The sequence below is a fragment of the Canis lupus genome, chromosome 5 (assembly GCF_048164855.1).
Source record: "Canis lupus baileyi chromosome 5, mCanLup2.hap1, whole genome shotgun sequence".
In the NCBI taxonomy this organism is placed as follows: Eukaryota; Metazoa; Chordata; class Mammalia; order Carnivora; family Canidae; genus Canis; species Canis lupus.
This window is the reverse complement of record NC_132842.1, coordinates 79850034-79857014: the sequence shown is the minus strand read 5'-3', so window position 1 is coordinate 79857014 and position 6981 is coordinate 79850034. Positions and strand designations below refer to the sequence as shown.

Sequence of the window (6981 nt, the reverse complement as noted above, 5' to 3'; positions counted from 1 at the left end):
GGTTAAGGGTCTGCCTTTGGCTCAGGTCATGATCTCAGGTCCTGGGCTCAAGCCCCACATCAGGTTCCCTGCTCAGCAGAGAGTCTGCTTCTCCCTCTCCCTCTGCATTTCCCTCATCACTCGTGCTCTCTCTCTCTCTCTCTCTCAAATAAATAAGTAAAATCTTAAAACAAAATAAATAAAGTAGGAATAATACTTGTGACCATTATTTCCACAGTGTAGTGCTAGAAGCATGAGGGCTTTGGGGTCAGAGTCCTTTGGTTCAAATCATGGCTTCTACCCTTGGACAGCACCCGACCTTGCCTTTCCAAGTCTGAGTTTCTCATTTATAAAATGGAGAATAATAATAGTACCCATCTCAAAGGATTATTGGGACAATGCAATGAGATATTTAGATATAAAACTCTTTGCAGCACTGGGTACACAGTAAGCGCTCTATAAAGGCTAGCAATTGTTACTTTAGTTATACCTGTGCCTCTTCGTGAGGCCTTTGGCCTCCAGTTCAGTTTCCCAACTGCACACAGTAGATGTTCAATGGACAGCTGTGGAATGAAAATAATGAACGGATGAGTGAATTAATGAACAGACTTGCCGTCCTTCTCAACCCAGAGCTCCATGTGGAACTTCTTCAGGCCGAATTCCTTTGATCTCGTGGCAATAGGAATTTTTGCAGCCTCGAGACTTCCAATTTTCTTGTTTCTTCTTTTTTTTTTTTTTTAAGATTTTATTTACTCATGAGAGATACAGAGAGAGAGAGAGAGAGAGAGACACGGAGACATAGGCAGAGGGAGAAGCAGGCTCCCTGCAAAGAGCCCAGAGCCCGGCATCACACCCTGAGCTGAAGGCAGAAGCTCAACTCCTGAGCCCCCCAGGCGTCCCTCCTGTTTCTTCTTGACTGGATAAAGTGGTTAAGAATATGACTCCAACTCTGACCCACCCTTCAACATGTGGACTCTAATTCCCTTCTTCCCCTTGACTGTGAGCTGACTTTAGCGACTCAATTCTAACCAGCAGAATAAAGTGGAAGTGACAGTGTGCAACTTCCAAGACCGGGTCACAAAAACCATCGAGGCTTCCATCCCCATCTCTCTTGGATCGCTTGCCCTGGTTTCCATGACAGCTGTCACGTCATGAGCACACTCAAGCAGCTCTGAGTGAGGTGTGTGCAATGAGGAACTGAGGCTTCTCTCCAGCAGCCATGAGGGCACGCTGTCATGGAAGCAGGTCCCCCGGCCCCAGTCAAGCCTTCAGATCACTGCAACCCCCGTCAAGAGTTGACTACAACCTCCTCAAAGACTTTGAGCAAAAACCATCCTCCTGAGTCACTCCCAATTTTCTGACCCACGGGAACTATGGCGTAATAAGTGTTGTCTTGGGTAGCTCTGGTGGCTCAGTGGTTTAGCGCCGCCTTGGGCCCAGGGCGTGATCCTGGAGACCCAGGATCAAGTCCCACATCGGGTTCCCTGTATGGAGCCTGCTTCTCTCTCTCTGCCTGTGTCTCTGCCTTTCTCTCTCTCTCTCTCTCTCTCCCTGTGTCTGTCATGAATAAATAAATAAAATCTTAAAAAAAGATAAGTGTTGTCTTAAGCTGCTGTGTTTGGGGATGATCCGTTACACAGTGATAGAAAACTCACACTAACGTTTGCATGAATACTCTTGATAAAAGGTTGAATGAGTGTTTTTCTGACAAGATCTGACTCATGGAAACTTCTGACAACTCATCCTCCGTATGGTTTCAGCACCACTCAGAAAGCCTGAACCCACACTCTACCTGTGATATGACTATTACTGGTCCGTGCCTGCTGGCTAATTGAGGATGTCTTCCTCCCTAGGATCCCAGGTGGGATCCACTGTGGTTAGCTGTTGCACACCAGTCCTCGGGGGGATTGGCACCACCAGATACCCAGCTGGGAAGGAAGAGTCGGGCTTTGTGACAAGCAGGCCAGTCAGTAGCTCATATTTAGGAGAACCATGTTATCAGTTTCAGGAGGGTCCGTCTCAGAGAAGCTATTTCCTTACTGAGGGCTCCCATGTGGTTCTAACAGCAGCTAATCCTTTCAACTTACTTAGAGATAACTTCAGGATCCTTCCCTGCCTCGCCAAGGCCCTGCACTCACTGGAGAGACCTCTTATAGTCCTTTGCATCTGGGAAGTCCCTGCCTAATATGGAAAAGTGCCTGGAAAGAGTGTCTGTGTCTGACCAGATTGAGAACTGCAGGCTGATAAAGATAAAAGCCAGCTCTTCTCATCTCACAATGAGGACTTTAGCAATCAGGCTGTCCTGAGGGCACAGCCAGTGTGGCTATGGCCATCAAGGTCAACAGTCTTTTTTTTTTTTTTTTTTTTTTTGAGATTTTATTCATTCACTTGAGAAAAAGAGAGAGTATGAGTGCATGAACTGGTGAAGCAGGGGCCAGAGGGAGAGGGAGAAGCAGACTCCCCACTGAGTAGGGAGCCCGATGTATGACTCGATCCCAGGACCCCGGGATCATGACCTGAGCTGAAGACAGACACTTGACTGACTGAGCCACCCAGGCACCCCAACTTCAACAGTCTTTTACTGAGCACCTACTACATGCCAGTTGCTGCAGACAAGGCCAGGACACAAAGATGAGTCCACAAGGTCCTTGGTGGACCAAGGTGGACCCATGAGTCCCAAGACCTCATGGTCTGCTGGGGAAGACAGGCAAGCCAATCAGTCATTACAATCCAGAGCAAATGCAGAGGTTTACCCGTAAGCCAGGTGAACTAAGAGCGCAGAGCAGAAGAGAACAAGGAAAAATTGCTTTCTTGGGATGGAGAAGACTGGTCTGATTCAAGAGATACTAAGTAGGGGATCCCTGGGTGGCTCAGCGGTTGAGTGTCTGGCTTCAGCCCAGGTCATGATCCCGGTCCCAGAATCGAGTCCCATATTGGGCTCCCTGCAAGGAGTCTGCTTCTCCCTCTGCCTGTGTCTCTGCCTCTCTATGTGTCTCTCATGAATAAATAAATTAAATAAAATCTTAAGAAGAAAGAAAGAAAGAAAGAAAGAAAGAAAGAAAGAAAGAAAGAAAGAAAGAAAGAAAGACAGACTAAGTAGAATCAGCCATGAGCCAAGTACAGAGAAGAGAAAAATCCAAGGTTGAGGACTTGGAATGTAGGGGAAGGATTCCTCTGAGTTCTTGGTCATAACTTCTGAGGACAGGTGGGATCTAATGTATCCCCTTCCTCTGATCCCCCTTCCTCTGATTCCAGTTCCAACTGGAACTTTAACTACCAAACTGGACTTGAAATTTGAAGGAAGATCTTACAGAAAGAGGTCAAGATCCGTAAGCCCATACTCACTTTGTAGCAAGGAGCCTGAGACGAGAGTCAAGTGCAGATTTCTTGTCAAATCTGGAAGCTGGTCACATTCTCTGTCTACACCACCGTCACCTGAGTCCCAGACACCATCCCCTCTGGCTTGGACTATCCCAGCAATTGCCTAACCCATCTCCCATTTCCAGATTCCATTTCTACCCTAAATCCAGGTGCCATGAGGGGACCTTAAAAAATTCAAATTGGATAATGTCACTCCCCTGCTTAGATTCTTTTGAAAGGTCTTCTGTTACTCTTAGGATAAAATCCACCCTCATTTCCATGGCTTACCAGGTCCATGTGTCTACCCTCCGCCCAGCTCTCTGAACTTCTTTTCCTTCCCTACCCCACCTGCTCACCGTGTCCCACACACTGACCTTCTACTGTGTCCAAATACGCCAAACTCTTTCCCACCCAGAGCCATCCATTCACTCAGAACATATTTATCAGGAACCTTCTGTGTGCCAGATATTGTTTTTGTTGCTGAAGATAGAGTGGGGAATAAAATGCACACAAATCCTTGCCCTTGGGAAGCTTATATTACGTTGAAGGAAGACAGACTGTAAACAAGAGAAGTAAACAAATACAGTACGTTGGATGGAAATCAGTACGAAGGGAGACCAAAAAAGCAGAGAGAGGGGAGTAGAGATATTGGGGAATGGATTTGCAGTTTCCAATATGGGAGCCAGAAATGGGCTCAAGAAGGCTAGGTTGGAGCCCCGAAGGGGGTGAGGGTATAAGCCATGCGGATATGGGGGGGAGGAGCATTCTTGGCAGAGGGCTTAGTAAGTGCAAAGGCCCTGAGGCTGGGGCATACCCACTATGTTCACGGAACAGCAGGGAGGCCAAAAGGGCTGGCAGGGAGTGAGAGGTGAGATTCTAGATGTAATCAGGCTCCCCTGAACACCAGACTTGCATAAGAACTTCAGCATCTGTGGAAATTTCCACCTGGAACATTCCACCCTGCCTCTTTACGCATCTGGCTCTTTCCTATCTTTCTGATCTCAGGGAGACATTCCTTGACCACCCTCATGCTTCACGTTCACAACCCCCTCTTTTTTTCGTCATAAGCACTGACACATGCAATTGTTTGATCTATTTCCACGCGCTTCATCTGCTTGCTGTCACACAAGCTCCAGTGAGGGCGGGACCCTGTCCCACGGTGTCCCCATCGCAAACCCGGCGCTTCGCACGCTCCCTGGCACTCAGGAAGTGCTCAATAAATAACTTGGTGAGTGAAAGAAAGAGGGAGGCTCTGTAATTATCATTCCCAGCTTGGACCTTCTGAAGTATGAAGAAATATGTTTTGTAGTCAGAGGACCAGCCCTAGGAAATCTGTGGGCAAAAAGCTTTCAGGGAGAGAGAGATGGAGAAAAGTAAAATCAAAAACATGCCGCATGGAAACCCTTGGGAACTAGAATGGCCTGAACTTCCCCAAAACAGCATTAGAAGCTAGAAGGCAAAAAAAAAAAAAAAAAAAAAGAAGAAGAAGAAGAAGAAGAAGCTAGAAGGCAGAGGAGCTCGGCCTTCAAAAGGTTGCACAAAAAATACCATTAACACGGAACTCTGCCTCTAGCCAACCCCTCGATTAGGTGTGAGGGGGAATCAACATAATTTCAGATTTGCAAACTTTTTTTTTTTTTAAGATTCTATTTATTTATTTGACAGAGAGCACAAGCAGGGGGAACTGCAGGCAGAGGGAGAGGGAGAAGCAGGCTCCGTGCTGAGCAGGAGCCGGACATGGGGCTCAACCCCGGACCCCGGGATCATGACCTGAGCCCAGGACCTGAGCCGAGGCAGGTGCTTAACTGACTGGCCCACCCAGGCGCCCCTCAGACATGCAAACTTTCAAAGCATTTTACCTCGCATGCACTTTCTCTCAGAAAGTGATTGATGATGTGCTCCACCCAGATGAGAGGAAAACAAAAAGACCCGTATCCAGGAGACAGTGGCTCCAACCCAGGGAAAAGGCCAGGAAAGCTCCCAGGCTGATGGCACGAGGATGACTCAGTAAGGCACCTGTGCAGGGGCTCATTCCAGACGGGAATGGGGGGCAGAGGGCCCCGGGATGGAGCTCTCCTGGAAAATAGGGAATTTCACGCATTATCTGCTCCAGGCCACCAGGGCTGCCCGCAACATTTGCAGGGCCCGGTGTAAAATGAAAACGAAGAGGCTTCTTGCTTAAAACTTAAGAATTTCAAGATGGTGAAAGCAAAGCGAGTGGGTGGACTCTTCGGAGAACAGAGACGGTGCCTCCTGCAGGGATCAGACACCCAGGAAATTGGCCCTGCATGTGACCCCGTGGAAGACTGCCTCGATAGCTCTTCTAGGAGAAACCGACTCTAATTGACTTAAGGAAAAAGGGAATTTATTAAAAGAGGATTGGGGACATCTGGGTGGCTCTGTGGTTGAGCGTCTGCCTTTGGCCCAGGGTGTGATCCTGGGGTCCTGAGATCGAGTCCCCCATCAGGCTCCCTGCAGGGAGCCTGCTTCTCCCTCTGCCTGTGTTTCTGCCTCCCTTTCTGTGTCTCTCATGAATAAATAAATGAAATCTTAAAAAAAAAAAAGTATTAGGTGACTCATAAAATCCCACAAGGGCTGGAGAACGCCCATCATGGCCTCCCAACTAGAAACAACTCCTCATACCAGGCTGTCAGCTGGTGTAGCGAGGATGACACTGATGCTGTCCCCAAGTAGTGGGCCTACAGCTTGCAGAGATGCCACTGACAGGTCCCTGGCACAGTTGATTGCTGCTGTCTTGCATTGCTGCCCCACTGTAACTTCTGCAAAAAAAATAAAAATAAAAATAAAATAAAAAAATAGTCCTCGCATTTTCTGCTTCTGCACCCAGTAGTTACCTATTGAGATGAGTGCGTCTGATGGGTGATGTCCAAGTTAAGTGCTGTAGCTGCAAGAGGTTGAGACAGTGAGCTTCTAGAATCTCTCACTTCTCTGGTGGACGTTCTGCTTCCCACAAGTCTCCTAAGGGGAAATTCCCCAAATACAGGAAGGGTTTAACATCTGGGCAACAAGGAAGAATGACAAATATCCACTGTAGAAGTATGGAAAAAAATTGTTGACCCGGAAATTAAAAAAAAAAAAATCAACTAAGCAAATAAAAATAAAATGAGACAAATATAGACACAGATACAAATAAAACTTAAACTTGCTCAAGAAAGGAAATGTGGGGGTACCCGAGCAGCTCAGTCGGTTGAGCACCTGACTCTTGATTTTGGCTCAGGTCATGATCTCAGGGTCCTGGGATCAAGCTCTGCATTGGGTTCTGCGCTTAGTGGGGAGTCTGCTGGAGATTCTCCGTCCCTCTCCCTCTACCCCTTGCACTCGGACGCTCTCTCTCATGCTCTCTGAAATAAATAAATAAATCTTAAGAAAAAAAGGGGGGGACACATAATCCATTATACTATCTGGCTCATCAGTGTTCTATATTTGCATATCCTGCATAATGTATAAACTAAATGTAGATTTAACCCCAAAGGTCACATTTATCACATTGCAAAGTTGGAAAGGGGACAGTCAGGGTTGTTGATGATTTAAGAACACTAAAGGTGATCTGCTGTAATAGGAAGTTCATAGATAATACCTAAAGTGGATAAATACGAAGTTAGAAGTAAAATCATATTTAGA

At 47.0% G+C, this 6981-nt stretch overlaps 1 long non-coding RNA gene across 1 annotated transcript; it reads right to left on the bottom strand.

Annotated features, from left to right (window-relative positions):
* Positions 1–469: 469 nt before the first annotated feature.
* On the bottom strand, positions 470–6355 carry LOC140633066 (uncharacterized). The gene is made up of 3 exons (XR_012030705.1): positions 6195–6355; positions 5983–6119; positions 470–542 (listed from the first exon to the last, which is right to left on the bottom strand). It is a non-coding gene; the product is annotated as an uncharacterized lncRNA (long non-coding RNA).
* Between the last annotated feature and the right edge of the window lie 626 nt (positions 6356–6981).